Source organism: Tursiops truncatus, chromosome 18 (assembly GCF_011762595.2).
Source record: "Tursiops truncatus isolate mTurTru1 chromosome 18, mTurTru1.mat.Y, whole genome shotgun sequence".
NCBI classification, from domain to species: Eukaryota; Metazoa; Chordata; class Mammalia; order Artiodactyla; family Delphinidae; genus Tursiops; species Tursiops truncatus.
In genome coordinates, this window is record NC_047051.1 from 66,956,117 (window position 1) to 66,969,396 (window position 13,280).

General features: G+C 39.8%; 1 protein-coding gene and 1 long non-coding RNA gene across 3 annotated transcripts in view; both read left to right on the forward strand.

Annotated features, from left to right (window-relative positions):
* UBAC2 (UBA domain containing 2) overlaps positions 1-13,280 on the forward strand; it is a gene marked incomplete at its 5' end in the record, with an annotated part of 149,348 nt that overhangs the window by 35,372 nt on the left and 100,696 nt on the right. The window lies entirely within an intron of this gene.
* LOC141277065 (uncharacterized) lies at positions 961-3,483 on the forward strand. 2 transcript variants are annotated; one of them, XR_012327750.1, is made up of 4 exons: positions 961-2,208; positions 2,402-2,451; positions 2,533-2,620; positions 3,260-3,483. It is a non-coding gene; the product is annotated as an uncharacterized lncRNA (long non-coding RNA). The 2 variants fall into 2 exon arrangements; XR_012327749.1 differs by having other exon boundaries at positions 961-2,451.

Consider the following 13,280-nt stretch of genomic DNA (forward strand, 5'->3'; position numbering starts at 1 on the left):
TTAATCATTATGCCAACAGCAAAGTATGTTGAGGACACAATAGTTGTATGGATGGTGTAACCCAGGGATATTTACTCAGGAGTCTCAGATTGTGAGATTGTGTTGTACTCTTTCTGTATTATGGTATTGTACTTTGTTTTAGTAAATTTTGTTGAAGTTGGTCCTACTTAATAGAGAATAATCAGAATAGTAATTTGATCTGTAGCAAAAGAATCTTCTGAGGGAATAGACCATCCTTTCCTTTCCCTGTTTCTCACTAATGAGTTGATATTCCCAAGGAAAGATTTTGTAACTGGATTCTGTCAGCCTGTAAGTTTAATTTTGGGAGGGAGATCTCTGCCGTTCAGTGAGCCAAAGACTTTTAAGCACTCAAAAATGGGTATATCCAAAAGGTTGATAAACATGTATAAGTATGCTGGACCTCATAAGTAATCGGGAAGCGAAAATTAAAACCATAATAAGGATGTTACTACCCACTCACCAAAATGGCTACAGTGAAAAAGACTAACAAGAAGTGCTGGCTGAGTAGTATTCCATTATATATACTCAGCCAGCACTGGAATATTACTTGTCCATAAAAAGAAACAAAACTGAATCATTTGTAGTGAGGTAGATGGACCTGGAGTCTGTCATACAGAGTGAAGTAAGTCAGAAAGAGAAAAACAAATACCATATGCTAACACATATATATGGAATCTAAAAAAAAAATTGGTTCTGAAGAACCTAGGGGCAGGACAGTAATAAAGAGACAGACGTAGAGAACAGACTTGAGGACACGAAGGGGAATGGGGAAGCTGGGGCAAAGTGAGAGTAACATCGACACATGTACGCTACCGAATGTAAAATAGCTAATGGGAAGCAGCAGTATACCACAGGGAGATCAGCTCGGTGCTTTGCAACAACCTAGAGGGGTGGGATAGGGAGGGTGGGAGGGAGACGCAAGAGGAAGGGGATATGGGGATATATGTATGCATGTGGCCGATTCACTTTATTGTGCAGCAGAAACTAACACAGTATTGTGAAGCAATTATACTCCAATAAAGATCTATTTAAAAAAAAAGAAAAGTGTTGGTGAGGGTACAGAGCAACCAGGAACTCTTGCGCCTGGCTGGTGGGAGCTTAAATTTGGAAAACAGTTGGATATTAAGTACTAAAATGAAGATGCATACACCCTATGACTCACATTCCACTCCTAGGTAGAAATGCGTGTTCCTGTGCACCAGGAGTTAGAGATAAGAATGTTCACAGTAGCATTATTTCTAATCGCTCCAAATTAGGGACAACCCACATGTTCAGCAACTGTAGAGTGGATAGATCAGTTGTGTCGACAAGCAGTTGACTGCTTTTCACAATCAAAAGGAATCACATAGAAGGCGCATGGAACAACACAGGCGAATCTTGTGCGTATGGTGTTAAGTGAAAAGAGCCAGACGTGAAGGAATTCATATTGTACGATTCCATTTATATGAATTTCAGAAAGCAGACCAAACTGAAATAGAGTTTAGGGATTCGCGCATAGGGTTGCGGGAGCATGTAATATGTAGGGCACACGGGAGAGCTCCCAGGATGCTGGGAAGTTCTGTTTGTTAACCTGAGTGCTAATTATTTTAGTGTTTGTTCTGTGATAATTCACTAATCTGTCTATTTTTGTTTTGCCCTTGTATCTATAAGGGTCTCAATAGAAAACAGATAGCACACTTAAACTAGAATAATTCAAGGGCTTATGTATAAAGATCTAATGACAAAAGAATGGAACCTAGTGACAAAAGGGGGACCTTTGGCAGGACCGTTTCCTTGTTGTGCCCACCACCTTTAGGCCCAAAGAGGTTAAGGAAGGGAGAGGTTACTAGAACCTGGAGGGGTCACCCCTGGAGAGTCAGCTGCCTTGGAAACAGTAAGTGTGAGGTAACAAGGAACAAGGGGAGTAAGTACCCTGGCCTCAGGCTCCTCCTTGCCCAGATGTCCTCTGAGGCGCTAGCAGAACTCGGCAGAAGCCAGGGGGCCCTTGAGCCTTTGGGTGGAATCTGTACCCTCAGCCTCAGGAACAGAGCAGGGTGGAGAAGAGAAAAGAAGCAAGTGGATTTTTCCAGCATGCTGGGTTTTTCTGTGTGTGTTACATTTTGTATCAAAGAGGTTTCTTTAAAAAAGCTTAGGCTTTGAGTTGGCAAGACTGGGTTTGAGGCTATCTGCTTCTTCTAAGCTGTTTCCGTGAGTAATTCTTTTTAAACACCTTGAGTCTCATCTCATCTGTGAATCATCTCTTCTTATCTATGAATCATCTCTTCTTATCTGTGAATCATCTCATTCTTATAGCTTGTGCAAAGTACATGTTTTAGACACCGAATACTAGTTCTCATTGTATTGTTCTCTCCTGCCTCAAATACCTTTTTTTTCTTTGCAGCATATTTTTCCTGGGAATTTTCAGACTGGGAGTGAGTAACAGTGCAAGAGGTCTGTCTATGCTACTCATTAATTAGCTGAGTTATTGTTTTTAAAAGTTAGTTAATTTTCTCTGATCATGACTCTTCCCAGCTGGAAGAAAGGGGAATTTGGATGAGACTTTCTCGAAGGGCTTCCCACCTCTGGCATTATACAGTTCTAAGGAACTCTTCCCACTGCAGTGAGTACTTTATCATTGTCTCCTTTTGAATTTTTGTAGGACTGGAGATGAGAGACGTAGGATAGTACTTGGGCCTCTGTGCCCTCACAGCTTCTGGGTGGAACCCCAAATGTGTCCAGGAGTCACTTAGTCAGACCTCATTGCAGGGAGCCTTGAATGTGTTTGTTGGTATTTGGGTCCTACTTGAAACTCAGAGCACCCGGAACCCTGTGGGGTTCCCATTAATTCCTGGCCGTTGCCTTCCTTTCATATCCTTTATTGTGTTGATTTCTTTAGTGTGTATTTTTAAAAAATTTTTAAATTGAAGTATAGTTGATTTACAATGTCAGTTTCTGGTATACAGCAAAGTGATTCAATTATGTATATATATATATTCTTTTTCATATTCTTTTCCATTATGGTTTATTACAGGATATTGAATATAGTTCCCTGTGCTCTACAGTACGACCTTGTTGTTTACCTTAGTGTATATGTTTTAAATCTTATTTAAAATTTATCTTTAAGTCAACTTAATCTTCTTAACATATTTGATATTCTTTATTCTTTAGACATTTAAACATTTCTAGTAGACTGTTAGATTGTTCCAACTAATTTTCCTATCTGCTTTTTCCTTTTTCCTTTAACCATTACTTTTGTAAGTGGCAAGCAGGAAGTGCATCTGTGAGGATGGGCCGGGTCCAGGGCTGCCCAGCTCCTAAGCCTGCAAGGCTGCCCACTCTGTCACTTGCCCTCCGCCACTCTCTCAGGAGAGCTGTTGTTCTTCGTGGTGGAGAACCTCCTTGAGACATTATAATCAGCCTGCAGAGGAAGACATAAAAATTGTGTGGGCTCTTTGTTTCCTTGGTAATAAATCTGTACTCATCTGCGTTACTCAGAATTGTTGTTTACCAGAACTCTCCCTCTTATGCTTAAAAATTAGTCTAGCCCCAGTGACAAATCAGTTGCATTTTTGCAACCATGGTATCTCCTTATTGCTAATGCTTTTCATGTGGATATTCTTTTTTTTTTTTTTTTTTTTTTTTTTTTTTTTTTTTTTGCGGTATGCGGACCTCTCACCGTTGCGGCCTCTCCCGCTGTGGAGCACAGGCTCCGGACGCGTAGGCTCAGCGGCCATGGCTCACGGGCCCAGACGCTCCGCGGCACGTGGGATCTTCCCGGACCGGGGCATGAACCCGCGTCCCCTGCATCGGCAGGCGGACTCTCAACCACTGCGCCACCAGGGAGGCCCCATATGGATATTCTTTACGAGAAGTTTATGGCTTTTAACTCATATGGCCTCTTGCCATCAACAAGCCGTGCTATCTGTATAGTATCTTAACAGAAAAGGGAAGGAAGTGGGTGGGTAGTGCCACCCTCAGAGACCTGCAGGGCAGCCTGCTGGTGTGCATTTGGACGGAGGGACATAGATCCTTGGCTTCAGCCTTGCCTCTAGTGGAGGATTTATTCTTCTAATGTTAATGTAGTTCTTTATTTGGGGATCAGTAATCCTATGTTTTTAGAGTTGGGAGTTGGAGGTTTCCATGGCTCTCTCTTTTACAGTTGTGTTTTTATTCATACCTTGATCGTACTCTCATCTCATGTATTATTCTTCATATTTTGTGTCTGTCTTGTTGACAAGGACCTGGTGCATTCGTCTTCACATGTATCAGAGCACCTAGCATAGTGCTTCACACACAGTAGACCCTCAGTAAATAGGCTTTTTGATTTGACAAGTGTTTGTGTGTTTCTTTTTCTAAAGGAAAGAAAACTATACGGTGTACCCCCAAAATGAACGCCTAATGTTTCTAAATAGATATGATCACAAAGACAATATCAAGCAAAAGAGTGAGACAAGAGATAGATTAGAGTTGGTTGAGGAGAGGCCCTAGGGTGAAGGTATTTCGGCAAGATAAATATTTGATGTATCAGAAAAGTTAATACCATTTATTTCATGTAGGAGGACGTACACTCATGTGTAAGCTCATGTATGTTTTCCACTGTTCCATACTGATTGACATCCAAGGTTGTTTTGACATAAACACTGTGCTTTTACTGCCACCTACAGGTGACAGCGGGTCGTGGAGCTCTTCACCTTGACCCGATTTGAAGTCTTGCTGAGATTGAAATCAATGTTTTAAAAGCTGTTAATTGGTAGAAGATAATACATATATTTTAATGTTAATTTCTCAATATTTCTGTATTATGCAGAATTATATAGTAGACATATCCTTATTCCTCTAAAACGTTTTGGCTTAGAGACCATTTCTGCCTTCATGGGAAGCATTCTGTCGTTTTTAGGAAAGTGTTTTCCTCTGTAGGACCGTGTATTCCTGGGCTAGGGCCTTGAGAAGATGCCACTTTAAATGTTATTTGTGCCTGGTGTTCTACTAAGAGTTAAACATAAAGGTGGCCTTGGAACAAATTTGATATGGTTTAAATGTTTTTTAATTGTAGTAAAATGTACACACATGAAATTTACTCTTAACCATTTTTAAGGTACAGTTCAGTAGTGTTTGAAGTACATTCACATTGTTGTGCAGCCAATCTCCAGAACTTCTTTCCTCTTCCCAAACTGAAACTCCATGCTCGTTGAACAACTCCCATCCCTCCCTCTAGCACCTGGCAACCACCATTCTATTTTCTGTCAGTGAATTTGCCTACCCTATATACCTCGTGTAAGTGGAATCGTACAATATTTGTCTTTTGTGATTGGCTTATTTCACTTAGCATAATGTCCTCAAGGTCCGTCCATGTTGTAGCATGTGTCAGAACGTCCTTCCTTTTTAAGGATGAATAATATTCAGTTGTATGTATATATTACATTTTATTTATCCATTCATCTGCTGATGGATACTTGGCTTGCTTCCACCTTTTGGCTATTGTGACTAATAGATGTACAGATATCTCTTTGAGACCCTCCTTCAGTTCTTTTGGGTATATATCCAGAAGTGGAATTGCTGAGTCATGTGGTAATTCTATTTTTAATTTTTTAAGGAACCACTGTACTATTTTCCGTAGAGCTGTACCATTTTACATTCTCAGCAGCAGTGCACAAGGGTTCCAGTTTCTCCACATCCTTGCCAACACTTTTTTCTGTTTTTTGTTTTGATAGTAGCCATCCTAATGAGTTTGAGATGGTATCTCATTGTGGTTTTGATTTCCATTTCCCTGATGATTATTGACATTGAGCGAGTTTTCATGTGCTTGTTGCCCATTTATACATCTTCTTTACAGAAGTGTCTATTCAGGTCCTTTGCGCATTTTTAAATCAGTTTTTGTTGTTGTTGTTAACACGTAGGAGTTCTTTATATTTTCTGGGTAATGACCCTTTATCAGATACTATGATTTGCCAATATTTTCTCTTATTCCATAGGCTGCCTTCTTGCTCTGCTTGTTTCCTTTGATGTGAGGAAGTTTTGGGGCATGGTTTTAGGTCCACCCATTTATCATATTCTCATGATAAGGATGAATTGAAATGCTTTAAAATTTTAAATGTTAAGATAGGGTAGAATAGATTTTCCTCAGTAAAATCCATTTGTCCTTTAGAGACTTTCCCCAGTGACTTAATCTGAAGAGTATTTATCTCCAGTCCTCAACACCTTTCCTTCATCCGGGAGGGTGTGAACAGGGTGAACAGAAACAAGCTGTATCCCAGAATTGGCTCCCTTCAGAGCCTTCCACTTACAAGTGCTTCCTTCCTATGCTCTGGAAATTGTTTGTCTCTATTATTGCAATAATATGAAAATGAAAGAACATTTACCTTTCTGTAGTGTTCTTATTCCCTGCTGGGCCTGATTAATATGTATCAATGATTGCCTTGAAAATGTAGCATGTTTGCAAATGAAATTTGCAAATTACAAATGCTTTGGGAGATATTTTAATAATAGTAGAGCAAAGAAACCCCGGAACACAGTGGCTGAGAGAACACAGGTGTCTGTTTCTCTTTTGTAACATCCCTGGTGGGCAGGTGGGCTCTGTTCTAGGAAGTCATTGGGACCCAGCTGGTAGGGCAGCTCTGTTATCCTCACCATGTGCCCTCCAAGGTTTCCATTTCTAGCAATAGGGAGGAATCAGAAGGGAAGTCCAGGATAAGGGATTGCTCTTTCACCAGGTACTTTGGAAGTTGTAAATGTCACTGCTGCCCGTACACCATTGGCAGGAGCTTGGTCACGTGGCCACACCTAATCATAGGGGAGGCTGGGAAACTAGCTTTAGCGAGGGAGCCAAGTCCCTGGAGACAAGGGAGAATGGGTCTGAGGGGAACTGCTAGCAGTCGCCTTCAAAGACCAAGAGCTGTAATACATTAACTGGTTTAGCAAGTTATGGGCTCTGTGATCAACCTATAAAACACTGAAGAGAGAGAACATCAGGTCTTTCTCTTTAGCCTAAACAATCAACTGCAGAGTCACTGAACGGCAGGATTGTTGTTTCGGTAGTCGTGTCTCTGGGAAAGCTAAGGAAAGCCTGTGAGATGGCATTGTGATGTGACTGCCAGTTGACACTGATGTGCTCATGGATGCTGCAGGTAGTATGACAGGGCAACAAGCACGGCTCTGGTGGTCCTCGTCCGCATCAGAACAGGGAGGGGATGCAGACCTGCCATGTGAGGAACAGTTGAGAGAGCAGGCAGTGTTGATCCTGGAGAGGAGACGATGGGGCAGGAGAACAGTCTTCAACTGTTGAAAGGGGCTGCAGTATGAAAGAGGAGTTAAAAATTGGGGGGGTGGGGCATGGCCAAGGGTGAATTAAGACTTCAGAGATGCTGCAGGAGGTTATTGGGCTTGGTAAGCGGTAACTCAGAGGCACTCACTGTCTTGAGGCAAAGTGATTCCCTTGGGAGGTGCTGACTTGCGGACACTGAAGATACTCAAGCAGTGGCTGGAAAAGCACCAGGCAGGGATGTCCAGGAAATACACATTGGGCAGATGGCAGGAGTGAAATCTCCGTGCAAGCCCTTGAAACTCTGAGCATCTCTGCTCGTATGCTCTTCCTTACTGTGGGATTCGCTGGTAGGCTTAGAGAACTAGAGACATTAATAGGAGTCTAGCAGAGGGACAGTGTTTCCCAGGAAGTTCTGTGCAGCCCAGCAGCGGTATAGCAACCTTGTTCTCCTATTCTCTAAATAACAAAGACATAAGTGTTCATTAGTGGATGAATAGATTAAAAAAATATGGTGCGTGTACACACACACACACCCCCCGGAGTATTTATTCGGCTATATAAAAAGGAAATCCTGTCATTTGCAGCAACATGGACAGACCTTGAGGGCATTATGCTAAGTGAAATAAGTCAGACAGAGAAAGACAAATGCTGTATGATCTCACTTATATGTGAAATCTTAAAAAAGCTCATAGATATAGAGGATAGATTGACAGAGGTGGGAGGTGGGTGGCAAAATGGGTGAAGGGGGGGTCAAAAGGTATAAAATAAAAATAAATAACTCCTGAGGATCTAACATACAGCATAGTGGCTGTAGTTCATAATACCGTATTGCATATTTGAAAGTTACTGAGAGAATAGATCTTAAAAGTTCTCATCAGGAGTTTTAGGGTTGGTGAACACACGGAGATTCAGGGAGAGTCGAGAGTGACTCACTTGGAGAGAGCATGGAAGCTCCATGTCCTTTCCCTATATCTTGCCCTATGCATCTCTTCCATCTGGCTGGTCCTGAGTTACATCCTTTTATAATAAACTGGTAATCTAGTTACAGAAAAAGTTTCATCACAAGAAAAAACAGCTTTGTAACTTTGTATGGTGATGGATGTTAATTAGACTTATTGTGGTGATCATTTTGCAATATATACAAGTATTGAATCATTCTGTTGTACACCTGAAACTAATATAATCTTTCATGTCAATTATACTCAATAAATATAAAATAACAAGAACATAATTCACTGTAGTAGATTATTATACTAGTGAAATAAACTATTTGTAAAACGAGGAGGTGTTTTTCCTATATAATCTAAATAATTGCTTTTGCTTATGAACAAAGAATATTTTTAAATTTTTGAAGTATATATACTTCCAGAAAATACTTTATAAATACTTAAAATTAAAGAGAAACAGAATGAAAAAAATCTTGACAAAATTAAAATTTAGGGTTAAAATGACTAGACCTAAATAATGAGTTCGTAGAGAGGGTGACATCTTTGAAACATTTGTAAAATAAAGTATCCAAAATAATTTCTATTTTTCATATATTACTAACAATTCTTATAGAACTTTAATATGAACTGTTTAAGCTTCCATGTTCAGGATATTTTTCCCTTTCTGAGTGAGCCCATCAGCAGTTTAATTGGCTTTGCCTGCAGTCGCGTGGTTAACCATTAGATGGCAGTGTTAGGCAGAATTTGATAAAAACGAAATTTACTCTGAAAGTTATTAAATGGGACTCAAATGGTGAAATAGTTTTGTAATCAAAAAATACTAGAGAGATATTGTGGTTTATACAAACAGCTTGAACAGTTTGGATACCCTGTGACTGTCTTTAGAGCGTATATACAGTAGTTAGAATTTAAAATGGGTATTGTATATGTGTGTTTATTTATTCCTAAATTACATGGCAAATTATTTCAGACACCATTGGTATAACAATTGTGACAATCCTATGATAAAAACGTAAGAATAGGGTTTCCCTGGTGGCACAGTAGTTGAGAGTCCACCTGCCGATGCAGGGGACACGGGTTCGTGCCCCGGTCCGGGAAGATCCCACATGCCGCGGAGCGGCTGGGCCCGTGAGCCATGGCCGCTGGGCCTGCGCGTCCGGAGCCTGTGCTCCGCAACGGGAGAAAAAACCTAAGAATCATTTTAGGTTCTGATTATGAGTGCGCTCAATATAGCACAATTTCAAATTTATAATTATGCAAGATGAAGTAATACCCTACTTGGTCCCAATGCTAATCGTAAGAAAAAAAAATACTCTTATCTGGGCTAACCAAAGAGCAGAGATTTTTGTCAAAGGGATACAGTAATATTGTTTTATGTTTTGTTTCTCTGAAGTCTTATATGAGGCACAAGCTATATTTTTACCAGAATGCACATGTATGTAAAAGTTAATAAGAAAACTCTTGGAATTTAACAGAGGTGATAATATAATACCATGTTATAGTCATCAGCTTTTATTTTCCCAAATAATGTACCTTAGCTGATTCTTGGGCACAGAATGGAGTGGTAGATTTTAATGCCTACTTCTAGCATTTTTATACAATATCCAAGGGTATAGGTATCGGCAACAAATAGAATATTTTCAAAGCCCATAAACTGAGGAAGTAGGAGATAAGAGTTTGCCCTAAGACAAACTATATAGTTTCTATATATATTTAGAAATTGATGGTTGATGGTGTGGACATAATAGCCTTCCAAGGAAGGATAAAAATAAGGAACAGGAAGCTGAACTGTGAAGGGTGATTTTTACTATACTGTCTGTGTACTTTTTATAACTTAGAAAATGTTCTAATGTTTTATCTAAGTTATTTTTTGAAAAGTCAGTTTTAGTCGTTTTTTTAGGAAATGAAGGAATAATTTCCACAGTAAGGAAAGGAATACCTTGACACTCCCTTGTATTATAAGGTAACACTTAGTAGTGTTTGAGCGTGCATGTATATATGCATGAATGAATGAGAGAATTCTACCTCATCTCTTGGAAGAATGATCAGCTTCCTCTGATTTCCCCATTTCTTCATTCAACACATTTATTGAGAACCTGCTTTGTGGTAGACAGTATGTGTTCCGGGCTCTGAGGTTCCTACACTGATCAAAACAGTCTTTCTCATTGACTCTGAATTATAATCGGGGATAGTATGCAGTAAACAATATAGTATAATATATAGTATGACGGGTGATGATATATGCTGTGTAAAAACAATTCCACCTGTCAGCCAGCAGCGGGAAAGGGAATACCAGGGTGCAAGCAGGGTCGCAGTTTCAAACAGTATGGTCAGGAAAGGCCTCGGTGAGTGGGTGACATGTGAACGAGGACTCAAGGGGAGGGCCATGTGATCTGGGGCGGGGGGCGGTCGGGGCGTGGGGGGCGTTGTATTCCAGGTGTAGGGAACTACCAGCGCAAAGGCCCTCAGCTGGAGGCCTGACTCAGGCAACTGTGTAGCTGGAGCAGAGTAGGTGGGGGGAGGGGATAGTAGGAGGTGAAGTCGGGGTAGGTAGGAGAGGTCACCAGGCTTTACAGGCCTTTGTACCAGCTTTAGCTTTTACTCGGCGAGCAATAGGGAGCCATTCATGATTCTTTGGGAGATGGAGGCATATTGGGCTATACTGGGTTTTTTTTTTTATTATGGTTCCTATTCCTGTAAAAAAGCGTGTAATCGTTTTGCCCATTTACACATTGTTCTGGTACTTGTAGTTCTCATATGACCAAATTCTCCCTTAGGGCATTCTGTTATTGCATCTTGTAGTTTGTGATTTTTCATTGTGAACTTATTTTTTTTTTAATTTATTTATTTTATTTATTTTTGGCTGCGTTGGGTCTTCGTTGCTACGCGTGGGCTTTCTCTAGTTGCGGCGAGCGGGGGCCACTCTTCGTTGCAGTGTGTGGGCTTCTCATTGTGGTGGCTTCTCTTGTTGCGGAGCACGGGCTCTAGGTGTGCGGGCTTCAGTAGTTGCAGCACACAGGCTCAGTAGTTGTGGCTCATGGGCTCTAGAACACAGGCTCAGTAGTTGTGGCACACGGGCTTAGTTGCTCCGCGGCACATGGGATCTTCCCGTACCAGAGCTCTAACCTGTGCCCCCTGCATTGACAGGTGGATTCTTAACCACTGTGCCACCAGGGAAGTCCCAGCAAATGTTATTTAAATTTAAAAAATTTTTCAATGGTTCCTTGCTAGTATATAGAAATACAATTGATTCTTTTTTTCAAGTAAGATTTATTCCAGGAATACTGATATATAGTTCAATGTAAAGATATCGATACCTATTAGCATATATCATGTATTTCATTACATCAGTGGGTCAAAGGCAGCAAAAATGATCATATTACAATTCAAATATGACCAAGTCATGGCCATGCTTAAAACAGAAACCTGGCTTTCTATTGCTTTTTTTTTTTAATTGTGGTAAAACCCACATAATATAAAATTTATCATCTTAACCATTTAAGTGTGCAGTTAAGTCTTGTTAAATATATTCACATTGTTGTTCAACAGATCTTCATAAATTTTTCATCTTGTAAAACTGAAACTACACCCATTAAACAGTAACTCCCCATTTCCTACTCTCTTTTCAAGCCTTTGTACCCAGCATTCTACTTTCTCACAGAGCTGTTCTAGTAGCTGTTTTTTTTGGAGATCCTTTAGGATTTTCTCTGTAGATATTCACGTTGTCTGAGAATAGACATTTTTGTTTCTTCCTTTCCAGTCTGTAAGCCTTTTATTCATTTTCTTGCCTTATTCCACTGACAAAGACAATCCAGTATGATGTTAATTAGGTAGAGAGGGTTGACATCCTTGTCTTATTCCAGATCTTAGGGGGAAAACATTCGGTCATCATTAACCATGTTAGCAGAGATATTTCCTAGATACTCTTTATCAGTTTGAGGAAGTCTCTTGTAGTTTATAGTTTGCCTAGAGTTCTTTACCTTGAATAGACTGAATTTTGTCAAAATTGTTTTGCATCTGTTGATATGGTCTATGGTTTTTCTTATTTAGACTGCTTTATGGAGAATTACATTTATTTTTGAATGTTGAACCAACCTTACATTCCTGTGATAAACTCCACTTGATGTATTATACCTTTTATATATTTCTAGATTTGATTTGCTAATATTTTGTTGAGAATTTTTGTGTGTATATTCATGTGTAACATCAGTCTGTAATTTTCTTGTAATATCTTTGTCTGGTTTTGGTATGAAGTTAGTGCTGGTCTGGGACATGTTGCCTTCTGTGCATTTTCTTGAAGTGTTTGTGTAGGATAAGTATAATTTTTTTCCTAAATATTTCGTAGATTTTGCCAGTGAAGCCATCTGGGCCTGGAGTTTTCTTTTTTGGTACGTGTTTTTGTTTTATTCCTCTATGAATTCAGTTTCTTTTACATATTAACAAGTCAGAAGAACTATGCGGATGTTTATATACACACAGATGTTTATACACACACGGATTTTTTTGTAGGTTTACTTACAATTACAAAAACTTGGAAGCAACCAAGATGTCCTTGAATAGGTGAATGGACAAACTGTAGTACATCCAGACAATGGAATTATTCAATGCTAACAAGAAATAAACAAGCCATGAAGAGACATGGAGGACCCTTAATGTATATCACTAAGTGAAAGAAAGCAGTCGGAAAAGGCTACATGCTGTATGATTCCAAATATATAACATCTGGGGAAAGTCAAAACTATGAGAACAGTAAAAAGATCAGTGGTTGTCAGGGGTTAAGGGGAAAGGAGGAATGATTAGGGAGAATACAGAGGATTTTTAGGTCAGTGGAAGTACTCTATACAATACCAAAGTGGTGGACATATGTTATTATACATTTGTCTAAGCCTATAGAATGTCTGCCAAGAGTGGCCCATAATGTAAATTACGAACTGAATGATAATTTTATGTCAGTATAGGTCCATCAGTTTTTAACAAATGATGATGCGGAGGCTATGCATGTGTGTGGGATATCGCTGTGCCTTCCTTTCAATTTTGCTGTGAACCTAAAACTGCTCTAGAAAGAATAGTCT